Consider the following 19,489-nt stretch of genomic DNA (forward strand, 5'->3'; position numbering starts at 1 on the left):
GCCACCTTCTCTGGGCCCGAGCTCATTTAAAATGAAGTGAGGGGAAGTGGAAAAGTGTTCTGTTGTCCGACAAATCAACATTTAAATTTCTTTTTGGAAATCTTGGACACTGTGTCCTCCGGGCTAAAGACCACTCAGCTCATTATCTGTGCACAGTTCAAAAGTATTTATGATGGTATAGGGTTGCATTAGTGCACATGGGTGACTGGTGTAACGGAGTTGAAATTAAACAGTTGATAAAATATTGAGTTTCACCAAAATGACTCCATCTTTGTAAAAAGGGTTAAGAACAATTGTAAAAAGTTATTTATATTTTTATATAAAAAGAAAAAAAACCTTACAAATATTTTTAGGGAGCTATTCTTTTCTTGCTGTGACATCACTGCAGACCTTGTCCCTCTGCTGCTGCCGTACCTCCATCAGACGAGTGAGAGCTCTGAGATGGACGGTGTGTAACTGCTGTGGTTCCTCATTGATATATAGTTTAATTCAGTTCATATAGAGGAAAAAACTTTGAAACATTGTTCTAACACATTATATGAGCATGTGGCAATCTTAGAGTGTAGTTTTGATTAGAAATGCTATTTTGTTGAATTATTGCTCAGACATGTGCTTCAGCTAGCTGAGCCTCGGTAGCTAGCTATATGGCCAGCTAAAATTTGCCCTCAGAAGCAAAGTTCCATTATAAAAACTTCTAATTCCTTCTTACTTTATATTCATATGTTCAGCTTGCGATGTCTGCAGCCGTCTAAGGCAAGAGAGGATTAATACACTGTAAAATCCGTTTCAGGTATGTGCTCCCCAGTCTGTTCCCTCCTGAAATGTGCAGTGCAATTCGCTGATGCTAGCTAAGCAGCGTTAGTTTTGTATTTGTTCTGCAGTAAGTTCACTTTGTTTTGCCATAAGAGGAAAAAGAAAACGCTTTTCTCTGTCATTTTGGGATTTGTATGATATGAACAAACTATACGATCACATGTATGCTATTGTAATGTGAAGAGTGCTCTTTTGGGAAGAAATGCTATGAGCTCCATCAGACGAGTGAGAGCTCTGAGATGGACGCTTGCGATGTCTGCAGCCGTCTAAGGCAAGAGAGGATTAATACACTGTAAAATCCGTTTCAGAATAAACAGAGTGGAAAGCGAGCCCTTGTGTCCGACTGGTTGATGACCGAACAGTGTAATCTCTGTAAGGTGTAATTAATGCTGAATGATATATAAATGTTTTGGCAATGCTGCATCCAGATGATCATTTTCAGGGAAGGCTTTACTTATTTCAGCAAGACAGTGTCAAAACACATTCTGCATGTAATGTGCTAAACTGACCTGCCTGCTGTTCAGACCTGTCACCACTGAAAACATTTGGCACATTAAAAAATGAAAAATATGACAAAGGAGACCCTGAACTGTTGAGCACCTGAAATCCTATGTTAAGCAAAAACATTTCACTTGCAAAACTACAGCAGTCAGTCTCTTCAGTTCCCAACACAGTTTAGTGTTGTTAAAAGAAGAGGTGATAAAAACACAGTTTTAAGCATACCCCCCCCATTTCAACGTTTTTGGAATGTGTTGCTGGCAATTTCTCAATATCAACATTTAATTTGTTTTCCTTTTTTCTATTTTCAATTAAATACAGGGTTTAAATGATTAGCACATCATTGCAATTTGTTTTTATTTTTATTTACATTTTGCACAGCATTCCAACTTTTGGAAATGAGGTTGTATATAAACCCCTTAAATGACAAGGACCTATTGGTTTGTTCACAATTCTGCAAACTAAAAATAACTTTTTTGCTGGTTTGCAGCCAGTTTGCATTGTAGTCCATGTTGGTACTAACTAATTAGCCTTAGTATTTAATAAGCCTGAATAAAAAGTAAAACAAAGTAGCATAGTCAAGCAGTAAAGGGTTTGGATGCCATGCTGTATGTAGAAAAAACACACTATATAGAGACTGAACAGTAGTTGTGGTGATTTATGTACAGATTTAGCAATAAATACAGAATACAAAATATACCACACTGTAGCCTTTATATATGACCTTCATTGGACAGTGCGACATTCAAGAAGGTGTACTGTGCAGGCACTCAACATTTTAGTCTCAGTCTATGCATTTAAAAAGGAAACGTTATGGACAGTTGAATGCATGAGGTGAATGCCAAAAGTACATGCTTCCTTTCAGTTATGTAGGTAGACACACAACCATCTTGGCCTTCCTCAGCCTTTAGCTATGCAGATAAAATCTCTTTCTCAATCTGTGTATTGAGCACAGACCAGCCATCATGGCCGATGAGCGTGATCCAAATCCTGAGTATGGAAGGCGGAACAAAGTTTTTTACTAGAATAAAACTAGAAGAACAAAATTCTTTTCTAGAATGCGCTGATGCAAGGACCCTAGGGCATTCAAAACCCAATTAAGATTCTTCAGGCCATCCACCAACAAAACAAATGCACTGTTGTAATACAGTGCAATAAAGCCAAAAGACTCTACTCTTGTTCATCCTGTATACTTGTGCCCTCAAAACACTCCACACAGAGAGAATCTAATGCTTTATGCCCATTGATTTCTGAATGTGATGCAGTATAACTATAAATCCATACAACATCTGCAGCTCAGTTACATGGTCTCCTCCATCAAACTCTTCTACAAGCTAATGTGTAATAATTTGGGGCTTTTTGCCCAGTCACCAAAAGTAATGGGTTAAAGCCTGCCTCTAGAATTTGATGGGAAGAGTGAAACCATGCTAAAATGTATCTATCCCGAATGAACCTTCATTCCTTTAAAACATCACTGAGTTCCTCACTGGATGTCTGTTCATCCTGGTACATCTGGGCTTAAATACATTAGCAGGTAATGAGAAACAGTTCACATCTTGGTCCAATTGTTGCCATAAAGACCTAGCATGGCTGGAAGAACACTGTAATTGAATTTGATTTTATTTATAGAGGACTTTTTACAGAGACGATCACAAACAGAATAGCATAATTTGAAAAATATATAGAAACAGGCTACATAAAATGATAAAATTATCACAACACAGCACAAGCAGGGAAAAACTTTCCAGAGTAGCAAACTTGACAAACAATCTGTCAGATCATCTTATCATTTGCTAATATAAAACTAATCGATAAAGTTTCCTGTACTGAAGAAGTACCTAAATGTAATTGGTTTTCATTCAGGAACAGACCTGTAAGCTTTACATTTTCATCATATTTTTTTTATTTCAAAGCAGCTGTTTTTGAATAGTGCCTACTACTGCCTTTTCTGTAGGTTTTCAAATAGCATTAACCAAATTAGCAATGAGCTAAATTAGTACTTGAGCTAAATTAGAAATACCCAAGGTAAAATACTACTCCAGTAAAAGTAGAAGTACCTCCCTTTAGACCTCCTCTTATGTAAAAGAACAAAAGTATTTGCCTTCAAATGTACTTAAGTATCAAAAGTAAAAGAACTAAACGATTAATTATGGCTCTAATGTCCTATTATCATTTTTGTAACAAGTCTCTTGCTTCATTAACTCAGTTTAAAAAAGATATTTGACTTTGAAACGTAGTGAAGTGAAAGTAAAAAGTCACCCAAAATGCAAATCCTTCAGTAATGTACAGATACACAAAAAAGCTACTTAAGTACAGTAATGAATTACATTTACTTTGTTACTGTCCACCACTGGCTTTTTGTGCATGATGTTTAATGTGCCTGGGTATTTCTTCCTAATTACTGAAAATACTATTGTTTGTTTTTTGCTGGAAATATTTGATAGGTAGAGGACACTGAAGTTGGCTTTTCATGCATAGCAGCCACTGCTCTGTGGCCCAGGCACTGTTGAGTACTGGCTATAATTCACAGAGATTTGCTTCCCTGAGTGCATAGCAGCAGAGAGAGGCTCTTGTTGCCGCTAAGACACAGCAGACTAATGATAGTGTCAGGCACAGAACAATCTGCATTCATCATTTCTTATCTGCCTGGCCGCCGCGCCGATATAGCGAGATGCATCCCTAGGTCAAGGACTGTATGATTGAGCAGAATGTGTGTTTTATTTTTTTGTGTGTGTGTTGGTCATTGACCTGCAATACACCCCCCAAAAATAACATTCATCCAGAGTATAAAAGCGCTGGAGTTGCAAGGGCATGTATGCACATACAAAAGATACCTATGTTGATATTGCTGATCTATAAATGTGTTCTCTTTAATCTTGTGATCTTGTAAGACTGTAAATAACGTCTGTTTATTTTTATTCTTTCCTCATTTTGGAAGATTTCGCTGTGGAATAGATGTCATAACCTTACCTGTATGCCTTCACCTCTCAGAATGCCTATGTCAAGAAGCTATTTCTGACCCACATGCATCATGTTTGAGACAACGAGCAGTAAAAATGCTCATTGCAAAACATTTAATACTACTATTTCAAGAGGAGGCCCTAGTAGTGGGCAATGTATTAGATAAATTCTTACTAAAGTATTAGCCACAAATAAATGCCAATGCAAAACGATCAAGATTAGTAGTCCAGCAAGTGATCTTTTGTAGCTACTTCCAGAATTTTCTGCATTTTGGAGAAACATATACAGCCTTTCAGATGCTGTCTTTTTCAGGGAAGGCCCTTTTTTTCAACATCATGTCAAACCGCATTTTGTGTGTATTAAAACAGCATAGCTCTGTAAACAGAGAATGGGTGCTGGACTGGCCTGCCTGTTACCTATTGAGAATGTGAGGTGCATTATGAAACATAAGACAACATAATCCTTAATTAGTCCCACAACAGGGAAATTCACAGTGCTACAGCAGCAAAGGGAGAGCAAGACACTCAAGAAAAGAAGTATTAAGAAGAGAATAAACAAAGCAGCCTGTCACTGAAGGGGTTGCCCTGTACTACCAGTCTCATTCACGGGGTGGGAGCTGTTCTACAGCATGGATGCTAGTCTAGCTTACATCCTCTTTTCTCCCACCACCTGCAACAATTGCTTTGTCTGCAATGTGTCATTCTTGTAATTGTACAGGTCCATGCTAGTCTTTGGATCTTGGGGGTAAGGCAGCTTTTTCTGGATTGAACATATAGGCATGTGGACATTTGACAGTTTGCAGTGTAAACTTGTTTCCCTAGATAGGTTCTGAAGTGTTCACACACATTCAAGTGCTTCTCATTCAACTTGTGAGTACCTTCTTTCTGTAGAGGTCAGTGACTGCCTGGTGTATGCAAGTGGTTTTTCCTGACCATCTTCTTATCTCTATTATACAATCCCTTTCCAAAAAAAGTTGGGATGCTGTGCAAAATGTAAAAAAATAGAATCCAATGATGTGCAAATCATTTATACCCTATATTAAATCAAAAATAGTACAAAGACAACATATGCTGAGAAATATTGAAAAATATGTGCATTTTAAATTTGATGCTGGCAACATGTTTTAAAAAAGTTGTGACAGGGGCATGTTTACCACTGTTTTGCATCACCTCTTGTTTTAATAACACTTTGTAAGTATTTGGGGACTGAGGAGACCAATAGTTATGAAGGTGAAATATTTTTCTATTCTTGCTTGATATAGGATTTCAGCTGCTCAGCAGTTCAGGGTCTCCTTTGTTATATTTTTTGTGTCATAATGCACTTAATGTGCTGTTAGACATCATACCACTCAGTGCCTGCTGTCTTGTAAATACAGCGAATCTGTCTCATATGCTATGTAAATATGTAAATATATATATACTTTTATACTTTATTTTATTTCTCTTGTACTTTAACTCATGTCTAGATTTATTTCTATTTTGCATTTTTCTGCATAGTTTATGTAAGTTTATGTGTAATTACATGTCTTGCTACTGAAACACTGCAATTTCCCTTCGGGATCAATAAAGTTCTTTCTATTTATCTGCTTGTCTCTCTATCTATCTATCTATCTATCTATCTATCTATCTATCTATCTATCTATCTATCTATCTATCTATCTATCTATCTATCTATCTATCTATCTATCTATCCATCTAATCTTTTCAGTAGGTGACAGGTCTGGACTGCAGGCAGGCCAGTTTAGCACCTGGAATTTTAAAGTTTGATTCCATGGACCATGAGACATACTTTGCCAACTTAAATGCGCTCAGGTCCAGGGAAGGTGGCAGCATTTTTGGATGTTCTGTTTATATGGTTTTGTCATTGTATGGTAGAGTTTTAACTTGCATTTGTGGAGGGTTCCCGAGTGGCGCAACCGTCTAAGTGTTGGCCCTATCATCAGGAGATCGCAAGTTTGATCCCTGGTGATGCTACAGCCATCTGTAGCCGGGAGTCAGAGAGAGCACAATTTGCCTCGCTCTCTCTTGGTGAGTAGGATGGCCCCCCATCACTCAATGTAATGCTAGTCAACATAGGCTTCTGTTAGCAGATGTAAAAGATCTGGTGAACCACTTTTGTGGAACCACTTTTGGTTCCTCAAAGAAAAGTGCTTTGTAAATCAAATGTGCAAGTGTGGAGAACCTTTTCAAAGTTCAAAGAACACATTCTGTAATGTTTCTATGTTCAAGCCAAGAGCTGTCCAGGAACTGGAATGTGGTGAAAACAATGTAATAAAACTCCCTAAATTAAAAAGTTGTATTTTCAGTTGGCGGAAACTGCTGGGAGGCCATAAAGTTCTTCTGTGCAGGTTGTGTGCACAGTAATCACATGAGGCAGCCTGACCCCATACACACCTATGCATTTTTAACAATGCAATTTCCATTCCCCTCAGGGCAAGCTTGAAGGAATCCAATTAAATGCATTTTCCGAATTGCCTCATCACTTAGGGGATGGGCAGAGGTTGAACGTACACCAAGCCTCTCAAAATTTGATCAGGATGGTGACCATACCTCAGTTACCTGCTCTAAACTGTGCTGAAGTTTTGTCCAGCTTGTTCACAGAGCCATAAAGTTTGTGGATCAAAATCTTTGATTTTCCACATGTGATACTCAACACTCAAGTCATCAAGCTTGTTACAAGCTTTTCCCCCTGTGATCCCAGAGTTTGGCCTGTTTAATGAACACGGTAACTCACAGCAAATCATATCAAGTGAAACTAATAGTGTAAAAGAATTTGACAGAGCACTGAAAAAGAAATCAATACTTCTTATTTGCCCCCCTGGCTGCAAAAGTCAGCGTGAGCTTTCAACAGACCATGATAAACATCTCTCTCAGTCATAGCCATTTTAGTCAAGATCGGCAGCTGTTGCCTGGCTGCTGTTTTGACCTCAGGAACTAGAGCTGAGATTGAGACCCATAAATTTTTAAATTCAACTCCAGCATATTTCCTTTAATTAAATTTGAAATAGAGAATAATGAATTTCACTTCCAAGTGTAGGCTTATTTTCATATTCTTCCTGCATAGCTCATTTAGATTTCATTGCCTTATGTTTATAATTGGAGGCTGCCAAAGCAAACTCCTTTCCTACACATTTCTGAGCTTACCTTCAGAGGAGATGGACATGATTGTCTGTGTGGTGTAATCGCAAGTGAAACATGCTGGGAAAACTCAGACCCCCCTCTTTCTACTCAACAACCTGAGTAGAATCTTGCAACATGATGACATTTTAAGAGTGCTTCCAAAGCATAGGGAGTGAAAATATTCCTTTAGACTGCAGAGGGGGTAGTGAACAGCAGAAGTTGCAGGAAAGTCTACCTATTAATTGCTGCATGTCTCTCAAAGATCACATCTTGCTTTGTGTTTGATGTTGACAATGCATGTTGTTCTGAATGAAGGTATTTAAATAACTGCAGTTGTCTTAACCAACATCCCAGGCTCACTGTTCAGGGAGTATAAGGGTACTGCTTAGGTAACCTGTGGAATGGATTGCAGTTCCTAGCTCCTCCTGAGTTTTTGTTTTATCTGCAGCTCAAAAACATTGCATTTTGATTAAAGATTAGAAGACAGACAAGAATTTTGTCTCCTAAATGATATGGTAGTGGTTATGTGGTTTTACCTGTCAATTTTTTTTTCATGGCTTCTCAAAACTGCCTGCTTGACGTTTTTCTTTTCTTTAATTTTATTTACACAGAGAAGCAGATAATACAATTTGATTTGTAAACAGCCGCTTTCTACATGTTATGGCCAAGATAATGGTGGTGTATATTCACAGTTTATGGCATTTATTGCAAGTTCTAACTGAAATATGGTCACTAGAAACTTGTAAGTAGCTTTCAGGTAATATATTTTCACATTTATATGCTATCTAGGATATAACTAAGCATTCAATTAATAATCAATTACCACTCCAAGATACCAAGAGGATAGCAGAACACTAGTGGTCCACTGACAGTATGAATGCTAAAATTACAGTAAGAATGCTAAAATGAATGCAATAAACATTTAAGTACCTAAAAACAAATCTACACAATACATTTATTTCCCTGTTTTTCTCCTTTTAAGAAGATTTCCTTTCTTTTTGAAGATTCTCATTGTATACATCTATGCTCATAGGATCTTTTTAATCCTGTTTAAAAAACTATTTTGAATTTTGAATTTTCTTTTCAATTATAATCTGAATTTGTGTGTTACATTATTTTGCAAGACTTTTAATGCTAAAAGACAAAAAAAACTTGCTTTCACATAGGCTAGCTATTTAGTTAAGAGATGTTAATGTTACTGTGTTAGAAGAGTTTCTGCATCTGTCTGTTGACCATTGAATGACCACCTTCACCTGGAGCAACTGGTTTGAAAGGTGAATGCTTCTCTCAGTGGTGAGCTGCTGCTTCAGAGCACACTCTGTAAATAATCAAGTACAGCATCAACAACATTTTATAGCTATATATAAACTAGCTATGTACAAACTGTAAATTTGTATAGTTTCTTAATTCTATTTTTGTTTTTTTTATATTTTTCTGCTAATAGACATCTTGTTTATTTATTTATTTCTATAGTATATCTTATATTTTGTATTTTGTATGATGCACATCTTTGTCTACTTACTGCTCTTTATCGGTGTACTGTGTATTCTGCTGTAACAATGCAAATTTCCCCCAGTGGGATAATAAAAGTCTATCTTATCTTATGTTTTGATAATCTAGTAAGCTACAGCAGCTAACTGCACTGTAAGCTACGCCAGTAAAATTAAGAAATGTTCCATCGATTTTCAATTTCAACTTTAACACCTGCTTGCAAATGCATAGTAAAAGTAGCCTAGTAGGTAGTTGTAGTGCCATATGTAGTGCCACCCCTCAAGGAGGACAATGGAGACAGGATTTAGGATTGCAGCAGCCATTACTTTAATTTACTCAAATAAATACAAAAAACAAACAATAAACACAACCAATGATGCTCTAAACGAGCCACTTTTCAGTGGCTCACACTACACTTTTCAGTCCTTTCTTCAGTGGAGCTTTTCAGCTCTTCACTCTGTCTGGTCCTGCTGCAGCTTGTCCCTCTCACTCGTGCTGTTCCTTGTCAGCTCTTATTAGAGGCACTCACGCTGCCAGCCAGATCAGCATCAGCTGGCTCTCATTAAGGGCAGCATGAGCACCCAAACCGAGAGGGAACGAGGGCTTGGCACCAGTGTCCTCATCCTCCTCCTCCCTAGGTCGCTCTCGTGACTCGCGTCCATCAGGGGAGCTCGGACTTTGCGCTCCGCCCCCTCCACACTCGTCTCCCTGGTGTCCTTGCCGAGGTTCGTCGCCACGGCCGTCATCGTCAGGGCCGGGGGGCAGGTGCATGCCACAGTAATGTTATAAAAAAGCATGTCTGGGATTCTTGTCTCCAACTCGTTGAACCCCTAAGGCAAATCAAACTGTTTAGTTTTTTGTTGTTTATTTTACTGCAAAAACAGGCTTCCAAACAAACCTACCACTATTAGGAAACTACCACTAAAGGTCAAATGTGAAAAAAAGTGGAATTTATTTCAAAGAAGATAGAGTTGACAATGGTGCTCCTTTTAAAAGGTGACTGGTATGTTTCAGGTTATCATTTGATAAATTTATTTGCAAACTTCTGCAATGGCACACTTCTTTGCAGGTTTGCATTCAGACTTGGGCAATACCTAAAAATGATTAGCACAATATTTTCTAGCTTAAAAATGGCCCGTCTTGGTTATATCACACCAGCAAATAATAGCAACCCCTGCTTGAGAGAGTTCTGACTGCAACATTGCAATTGAGATATTGGGATGCAGCTGTAGAGGCCTTTGGAAACACATTTAGTATTATCTTTTCAGATTCAGCATGAGTGACTTTGGCCACAGTATCATTCAGTCTGGTGCTAACTGACAACAGATAACTCTTCATTACATTGTTTTTAAGCTTTCAGGTGGTTATCATGTACTAGTGTTTATAAGGTCCTGTTGCGGTTTAAAGATGTAAGTTGACTAGGGATATTTTAATGTATATCTATAAAAGTATGTCATTTTCTACCCATCCAAAGCCAAAAACAAATGTAAATAAAATGTCATCGGCAGTTGTCTGTGAATTTGCTACTACTTCAGTGCTCTTTTACTACAAAAGCAGGCATGGGAATTATGAAAATGTTAAAGCAAATGTCTGACAGTATAGGTAAAACACAAATGATCAAATAACATGTTTCATGCCCACCATGGGATAATGCTTTTACCTAAGATAGTTAGGTTTAAGTTTTAAAGTATGCTGTGTGAGCTCGCACATGATTTATAGGAGAGGTGCTGTAGTGTTGGTTGCGTTTATGTTAATCCAGCATTCTGTTTGATTGCTGTTGTTTTGTATCTGGCCAGGTCCTAAGAAAAAGTCTATGCCAGATTCATGACGTGTTCTTATGGTGCAGAGCTGTTCACACCTTTGTGCTCTTGTGCATGTGTTTAGATTCTGTTCTTACCTTAGAACAAATCCTAAATAAGAAAACACTGGTGATTGGTGATGTCAGAATCTTAATGAAAGCTGCATAAAGTGTCTTTTAAGAGGAAAATTATTTTTAAGAACGATTGGTAAATGAGGCCCATTGTTTGCATAAGCATAAATAAAGCATAAAAAATAAATAAAATATTTCCATGCTGCAGCTGTTTTTTAAGTGCTCTTAAACTGTGGACAGCAGTAGCGATAGTGTCCTTCTACCTGTTTGCTGTACAAAATCATAAAGACACAGATTTTCTTTGATATACTTCTATTTAATACCTATAAAACTAATTAATAACTAATACTAAGTCACTTGACAACCATTAGAATCCTATTACATTGCCATTTTGCCCAGGCTCAATACAGCTTGAACATTTCCACCTCTGTGCTTTTAGTGCTTTTAGTCTTCTCCAGAATTTCTCCATGCAAAAATGGTAAAAAGGCTTTTCTCTGAAACAAGGATAATTTTTTATTTAAGTACTTCATATTTAATGAAGTACGATAACCTTAACCTAACCTTAATTTCATTAAAGTTTATCAATAGTGAAATGGTTAAAGTATCTAAATACTTTTTGGTGCCTTTGTGTATGCATACAAATACACTAAAACATTTACAAAACTTGTTGCCTCACGCTGATAAATCCTGATCCAGTTTTTGAGGGAATACTGGGGAAAACAGCATTTGTACACTACTATAACTATGACAAGCTTTATACCTCACCTAAAGTGATTGTTTGATCTTTTGTATCCCTTGTACTAGGGAAAGATGACAGGTCGTGTTGGATTAAGCTCAGCTTCCAAAGTATGTGGATTAATCCACAGGAGAGCACAACAAAAGGTGCAGGTTTGTTGTCAGAGCGCATCTGTCTGTGAAGCCGATGTTAGCTCATCGGAGTGAAAGCAAAGGCTTCAGATGAGTTTCTGGCCCCACAGTGCAGCTACTGGTTCACAGACCACACACACACATCACAGAATCCGAGACTAATTCAAACACAGAATCTACAAGATGCAGAGAGTGAAATGTTTAATCTTATACAACAAAATCTTATTATACAAAAAAAGAGCTTTGTGCTGCTCAACCAGAGACTCTTATACAGAGATAACAAAGAGAGCTCTTCAGGCAAACTTTATTAGTTTGCCAACTCAAAAATTAAAATTTTTTATGTTGAATTCTATTGATTTTAGTGTCTTGTTGGTAATCATTATTTACAGCATAGCAAACTTACAAACACAAAATGTCTCACAAATTCAGATATTAGTAATTCATTGTTACCTTAATGCTGGAACAGATTAAGTAATGTGATGATAACTGAAAAGTGGCCAGGGTGAAAAATATGTGAGTAAATGTACTTTACTATACTGAAAAAAACAGTTTAGTAAATAATCAAATTAACATGTTTTATCCCTTACCCCCTCTCCATGGATCACCACCTTATTGTGGTGGAGGGGTTTGCATGCTTGAATGATCCTAGGAGCTATGTTGTCTGGAGCAAAAGCTCCTGGTAGGGTCTCCCATGGCAAATTGGTCCTGGGTGACAGGTCAGACAAAGTGTGATCCATAATAACCCCTATGAAAAGACAAGAACAGGACTTGTGTACCCTGCCCGGAACAGGGTTACCGGAGCCCCACCCTGGAGCCAAGCCTGGGGGAGGGGCTCGCCAGCGAGCATCTGGTGGCCGGGTATTTACTCATGGTGCCCGGCCGGGCCCAGCCTGAAGGAGTTACATGAGTACCCCCTCCCATCGACCCACCACCAATGGGAGGGGCAGTAGTAGGGGTTCGGTGCTTTGTGGATCGGGCAGTGTCCGAAGGCGTTCTGATCCTCGGTTGCTGAAACTGGCTTTTGGAATTTGGAACGTTACCTCACTGGTGGGGAAGGAGCCTGAGTTGGTGCGCGAGGTTGAGAGAAACCGGCTACATATAGTCGGGCTCACCTCAACACACAGCTTGGGCTCTGGGTCCAATCTCCATGAGAGGGGCTGGACTTTATTCTTTTCTGGAGTTGCACATGGTGAGAGGCGGCGGGCAGGTGTGGGCTTTCTCATAGCCCCTCGACTCGGTGCCTGTATGTTGGGGTTTTCTCCGGTGGACGAGAGGGTAGCTTCCCTACGCCTTCGGGTTGGGGAACGGGTCCTGACTGCTGTCTGTGCTTATGCACCGAACAGCATTTCAGAGTACCCAGCCTTCTTAGAGTCCTTGGAAAGGGTGCTTGAAAGTGCTCCTCCTGGAGACTATTGTCCTACTGGGGGACTTTAATGCTCACGTGGGCAATGACAGTGAGACCTGGAGGGGTGTGATTGGGAGGAATGGCCTCTCTGATCTGAACCCGAGTGCTGTTCAGTTTTTGGACTTCTGTGCAAACCAGTTTGTCCATCACGAACACCATGTTTGAACACAAGGATGTCCATAAGTGCACATGGCACCAGGACACCCTAGGCCGCAGTTCAAGGCCGCGGCCATGTGTTTTGGACACTCGGGTAAAGAGAGGAGCTGAGCTGTCAACTGATCACCACCTGGTGGTGAGTTGGATCAGATGGTGGGGGAAGATGCCGGTCAGACCAGGCAAGCCCAAACGTATAGTGAGGGTTTGCTGGGAACGTCTGGCAGAAGAACCTGTCAGATTGATCTTCAACTCACACCTCCATCAGAACTTTGACCAGATATCGGGGGAGGTGGGGGACATTGACTCAGAATGGGCCATGTTCCGTTCCTCCATTGTTGAAGCGGCTGACTGTAGCTGTGGCCGTAAGGTAGTTGGTGCCTGTCGGGGCGGTAATACTCGAACCCGGTGGTGGACACCCCAGGTGAGAGATGCCTTCAAGCTGAAGAAGGAGTCTTTAGGAGTGCCACTAGCACTGTATATAGTGGAGATGGTGTGCTGCTGACTGAAGACGTCATTGGGCGTGGAAGGAATATTTTGAGGACCTTCGCAATCCCACCGACACATTCTCCAGTGAGGAGGCAGAGTCTGGGGACATGGGAATAGGCTTCTCCATTACTGAGGCCGAAGTCGCTAAGGTAGTTAAGAAGCTCCTTGGTGGCAAGGCTCCAGGGGTGGATGAGATCCTCCCTGAGTTCCTCAAGGCTCTGGATGCTGACACGCCTTTTCAACATTGCGTGGACATCGGGGGCGGTGCCACTGGATTGGCAGACTGGGGTGGTGGTGCCTCTTTTTAAAAAAGGTGACCAGAGGATATGTTCCAACTACAGGGGAATCACACTCCTCAGCCTCCCTGGTAAGGTCTATGCAGGGGTACTGGAGAAGAGAGTCCGGCTTATAGTCGAACCTCGGATCCAGGAGGAGCAGTGCGGGTTCCGCCCTGGCCGTGGAACACTGGACCAACTCTTCAACCTCTCCAGGATTCTGGAGGGTTCATGGGAGTTTGCCCAACCAGTCCACATGTGCTTTGTGGATCTGGAGAAGGCATTCGACTGTGTTCCCCGGAGTGTTCTGTGGGAGGTGCTTCGGGAGTACATGGCTCTTTGCTACGAGCCATTCAGGCCCTGTACAAACAAATCTGGAGTTTGCTTCGCATAGCCGGCAGTAAGTCAGACTCGTTCCCAGTGAGAGTTGGACTCAGTCAGGGCTGCCCTTTGTCACCGATTCTATTCATAATTTTTATGGATAGAATTTCTAGGCGCAGTCAGGGGATGGAGCGTGTCTGGTTTGGTGACCTCAGGGTCACATCACTGCTGTTTGCAGATGATGTGGTCCTATTGGGGGCATCAGGCCGCGAACTTCAGCTTTCGCTGGATCAGTTTGCAGCCGAGTGTGAAGCAGCCGGGATGAGAATCAGTACCTCTAAATCCGAGACCATGGTTCTCAGGCGGGAGCGCCTCAGAATCCCCCTTGGAGAGCTAGTGGAAGTGGCTGGGGAAAGGGAGGTCTGGGCCTCATTGCTTAGGATGCTGCCCCCGCGACCCGAACCTCAGAGAAGAGGAAGATAATGGATGGATGGATGGATATCCCTTACCCCAGATGCAGTTGATCGGCAAAGACATGTTTGGCCTCTAAAGTTTGCTTCTTTAGTTTACAATGGAAGATGCTAGGCTGTAGTTGCTAACATACAGTGGACTTCAAGCCAAGTCAAACTTTACTTATATAGGGCAATCCCTGTTATTAAATAGTTCAAGTCTGTGCAGCAGCTGTATCATCAGGAGGGTCAGTGGCATGCAAGTGAGGTTTGCACAGCATTGTATAGCAGAAAGCTCCATGGCTGTCAAACTGGACCAGATGGCAGACGAGCAGTGGGTACCTGAAGAAGGTAGGTGAAGCAACAGCATCAGACTGCACATGTTCAGGGTCAGTTGTTCTGCTCAGCAAAGAAACACACAAAGTTAGATCTGTTTAAAGAGACCGTTTTATAGTTTACAGGGTTAACAGAGTACTATTACAGCCTAAATAAAAGGAGAGCCAAGGGGTAACAAAGACATTAGAGCTCCCTGAGATGCCAGTGCCCCTCCACTCCACTGTCATCAAACCTGAGTGAACGTGAGAGGGCAGAGGAGTGCTGACATCTCAGGGAGCCCTCATGTCTCTGTTACCACCTCTCATTTTATTTAGGCTATAATAGCTAAACCTACCAGAAACTCTGCTGCTCTCTGTTAACAGTGTGTACTGTGGGAAACTGGAAGTGTTGGTGCATCGTCCTGCTGCTCTATGTTCACTCAAGTTTGTTGAGTGAATGCGTGAGAGCAGCAGGTTGACAGCACCATCACTCCCAGTTTATCATAATAATATCATGGACTCCCCAGTCTGCACATTTTATTTAATGGGAGAAACTAATTAGCAAAGGCTTGATTAAACAAGTAGGCTTTTCACCTAGACTTAAATATTAAGGCCGTGTGAGTCCCGAACACTGACTGGAAGTTTATTCCAAAGCTGGGAGGCTTTGTATGAGAAGGCTCTACCCCTGATGTAAATTTATTCATTCTAGTTGCTCATAGTAAGCCAACATAGTAAGCCAACACTAGGTGATCTAAGTAGGCCTTGATCATTCATAATAAGTGATAAGTTCACTTAGATAATGAAGGGCAATTTATATGTCAGATGCAGAATTGAACTGTTTTGTCAAATCAGGACTAGTATGGTCAAACCTTCTAGTTTTTGTATGGATTTTGGCTGCAGCATTTTGGACAAACTGAAGCTTGTTGAGGCTTTTGCTGGACCATCCAGACAGCAGGGCATTACAGTAGTCCAGCCTTGAGGTAATGCATGATCTAGCTTTTCTGCGTCCTGTAAAGAGAGTTCATTTCTTAATTTGGCAATATTGCGGAAATGCAGGGAAGCTATTCTGGTTCTATGTGCATTGGAGGACAGATCAGGATCTATTGTAACTCCAATGCTTTTTTCAGATGTACCTGAATCAGTTGAGAAACTGTTAGGAATAAGCAGTAAATTAGACAATTTGTTTCTAGCAGCTTTTGGACCAAGAAGAGGAACAGTGGTAAGATACCAGACTACACATATATTTCATTGTTTATTGTTTATTATTTATACGTTTCGCACACAATTCATTTTTCTAGCTTTATCATTATTCGAATTGCAAAATCTAGCTAACTGTCAAAAACAAACATGATGCGCAAAGACAGAGTAGTACTAGTAGCTTAAATGTTTAAATAATCTCTGTCTGTGTCATTTTAAGATTTTAAAAATCTATTTATGTAGATGTTCAATATGTTTTTGTAGTAAATAAATTAAGATTTTGGCATATATTTACAGCGATGAGTTTAGTCCAAATCCAATGTTTGTTAGTAACGTTAGGCTGGCATCTTCCATTGTAAACTAATGAATCACAAGTCAGACATCAAACAACTGCACCTGGCTTAAGTGATAAATTATTTTATTATATTTTGGCTGAACTATTCTTTTAAAGTTACACTATGTAAGATTTGAGCATTTGGAGACCTCTCTGTGGAATGTGGAAAAAAATATTGGAACATTAGTTGTTCTTCAGGCCACAACCAGCAAATGAATCAGATGTCTTCAAGTATGATGGAAGAGTACTCAAAGCGAACACTGTCTAAACTTGGTGACGGACTGAAGGTATTTATTGTTTTGAATTGTGCTATATCTGTGATATACATTCTGTATCTGTGTGCATGTAATGAAATTGTATTTTAAGCTGCCTATTTTTGGGGGTACCCCTATATAGTCATGTTTGTCACAACTGTTACTTGTCCTGTATGACATATGTCTAATCTTGGCATCAGTCCAGCTATATAACTGTGTTAGCCCAATGTCTTATGGGCTAGCTGGTTGTCTGTTGTTCTGCACGCACAACCAATAAACTTCATTGCAACAGACAGCTGGGTCCCTGGATCCCGAGGGTTGGAAATTCTTCAGCGGTGCCGTGACCTGGATTGGACATCTCATCTCTAAGCAGTATGGCCCATGGCAGGAGACTTAGATACCACAGAGAGGGGTGGTAGGGTGGTGTAGTATTAGATTAATGGCATAGGCAGGAACCATTGTTCACTTAACGGTTGACCGGGGGAGTCAGAGTTATAAAGTGAAGCCTGTGTGTGGAGTGGTCTGTTGTTGTCTCTGTCTTCATAAGGTTTAATACTGAACCTAGACGACAGAACATGGTGTCAGAAGCGGGATAGGAGTAAGTTCTCCAACGTTTTGTGTAATACAACGGGCGAAGTAAATAAAAACAAAACTGACAAAAACAGGGTTACCGCACGGTTGGTGCTCGGACCCCTATAACTGCCACCCGATACCCACCAGTTTGGGGAGGCATATACAAGTGGTTCAGCGTTACAGCGCGCAGCAATATGAGCCTGTTCCAAGTCCCACCACCGGATAAATTCACATTCAAGGCTGAAGACTGGCCCAAGTGGATCAAACGCTTCAAGAGGTTTCGGATAGCATCAGGTCTGGAAACGCAAGCGGATGAAAACCAGGTGAACGCACTTATCTACGCGATGGGAGAAGAGGCAAAAGATATTCTGACCTCTCTGCACCTGAGTCCCGCTGAAGCGAGCAATTTCAATGAGGTCAAAAACAGGTTGGATGCTCACTTTATAACTCGCAGGAACGTTATATTTGAAAGAGCCAAGTTTAACCAAAGGCAACAGGAGCTGGGTGAATCAGTTGATTGTTTTATTACTGCATTGTCTGGCCGAGAATTGTGGATACGGAGAGCTACATGACGAAATGGTGAGAGACAGGCTAGTAGTTGGACTAAGAGACACAAAACTGTCAGAACATCTACAAATGGACCCTGAATTAACACTCGCCAAAGTTACCAGAGCTCGACAGAGTGAGCAAGTGAAAAAGCAACAAGAAGTGCTTAAGAAAAAAAAAAGGCGACACACTGAACATGCAGCTCGACAGCATGCAGCTCAAGCAGCGAGGGGGTATTAAACACACACCAGTCAAGCTACAGTCATCCCAATCAGGCGGCACAGAAAAAATATACCAAACCTTCACAGTGTAAAAGGTGTGGTGGTATAAAAGGACACAGCATGCAGCAATGTCCAGCTAGAGAAGCGGTGTGTAATCACTGCAAAAAGAAGGGACATTATGCCAGAGCTTATCATGCCAGAAAGTCCAGTCAGGTGAACATTGCATTACTGAATATGTAGAGGATGAGGTTGCAATCCTTGGCTCACTTATGGCTGATACAGACAAAGGTCCATGGATGACAGAAATAAAAATGGATCACTACAATGTTGTGTGCAAAATAGATACAGGTGCAGATGTAACAGCGGTACCAGAGAGGTTGTGCAGTCCGGATCTGGCCACACCATTATTAGGCCGTCCAGCTGACATAGCACTGCATTTAGTCGCTAGGTTTGAGGAAGTGAATCTAGATAATGAGGAAGAAGTAAAATCAGAATTTCCAAAGCTGTTTAGTGGTCTAGGAAAGATGCAGGGAGAGTACAAAATCGTATTGAAGCCTGGTGCTAAACCCTTCTCTCTGTCACTCCCTCTCATGCCTAGAGTTAAAGAAGAACTAAATCGCATGGAGCAACAAGGAGTCATCTCCAAAGTGGAACAGCCAACTGAATGGTGTGCACCTATGGTGGTTGTACCTAAGCAAATGGGCATGTTGAGAATTTGCACAGATCTCACAGAACTGAACAAATCTGTCTTGAGGGAGAGACACCCACTTCCCTCAGTAGAACACACACTAGGACAGCTGGCTAGAGCCAGAGTGTTTTCAAAGCTGGATGCGAATTCAGGGTTCTGGCAGATCCCACTTTCCAAAGAGTCCTCTCTACTTACCACGTTCATAACCCCATTTGGACAGTATTGCTATAACCGCTTGTGTTTCTGAATTTCCTCTGCTCCTGAGCACTTTCAGAAGCGTATGACACAACTCCTTGAGGGTCTAGAGGGTGTTCTGTGTCAGATGGATGACGTGCTCATCTGGGGAGCCACACAACAGCAGCATGATGAGAGGCTACGGGCAACACTCTCACAACTTCAGGAGGCTGGGGTCATGAAATGAATGAAAAATGTGAGTTCTCCAAGAGCCAAATCAAGTTCCTGGGGCAAATTATTGAGGCATCTGGGGTGAGGGCAGACCCGGAAAAAGTGAAGGCAGTGAAAGCCATGAGAGAACCTGAAAACATTATTTTTCTAGATTCTTTGAAGTCGCAAAGATGTCAACAACAACTTCGGAAGCAACAATCCAGCACTTCAAATCAATCTTCGCCCGTCACGGAATGCCAGAGGTGG

At 40.9% G+C, this 19,489-nt stretch overlaps 1 long non-coding RNA gene across 1 annotated transcript; it reads left to right on the plus strand.

Moving 5' to 3' along the window:
• Positions 1–421: 421 nt before the first annotated feature.
• On the plus strand, positions 422–1,151 carry LOC108436990. The gene is made up of 3 exons (XR_001858577.2): positions 422–448; positions 729–790; positions 1,122–1,151. It is a non-coding gene; the product is annotated as an uncharacterized LOC108436990 (long non-coding RNA).
• Positions 1,152–19,489: the final 18,338 nt, after the last annotated feature.

Source organism: Pygocentrus nattereri, chromosome 10 (genome assembly GCF_015220715.1).
Source record: "Pygocentrus nattereri isolate fPygNat1 chromosome 10, fPygNat1.pri, whole genome shotgun sequence".
Lineage (NCBI taxonomy): Eukaryota > Metazoa > Chordata > Actinopteri > Characiformes > Serrasalmidae > Pygocentrus > Pygocentrus nattereri.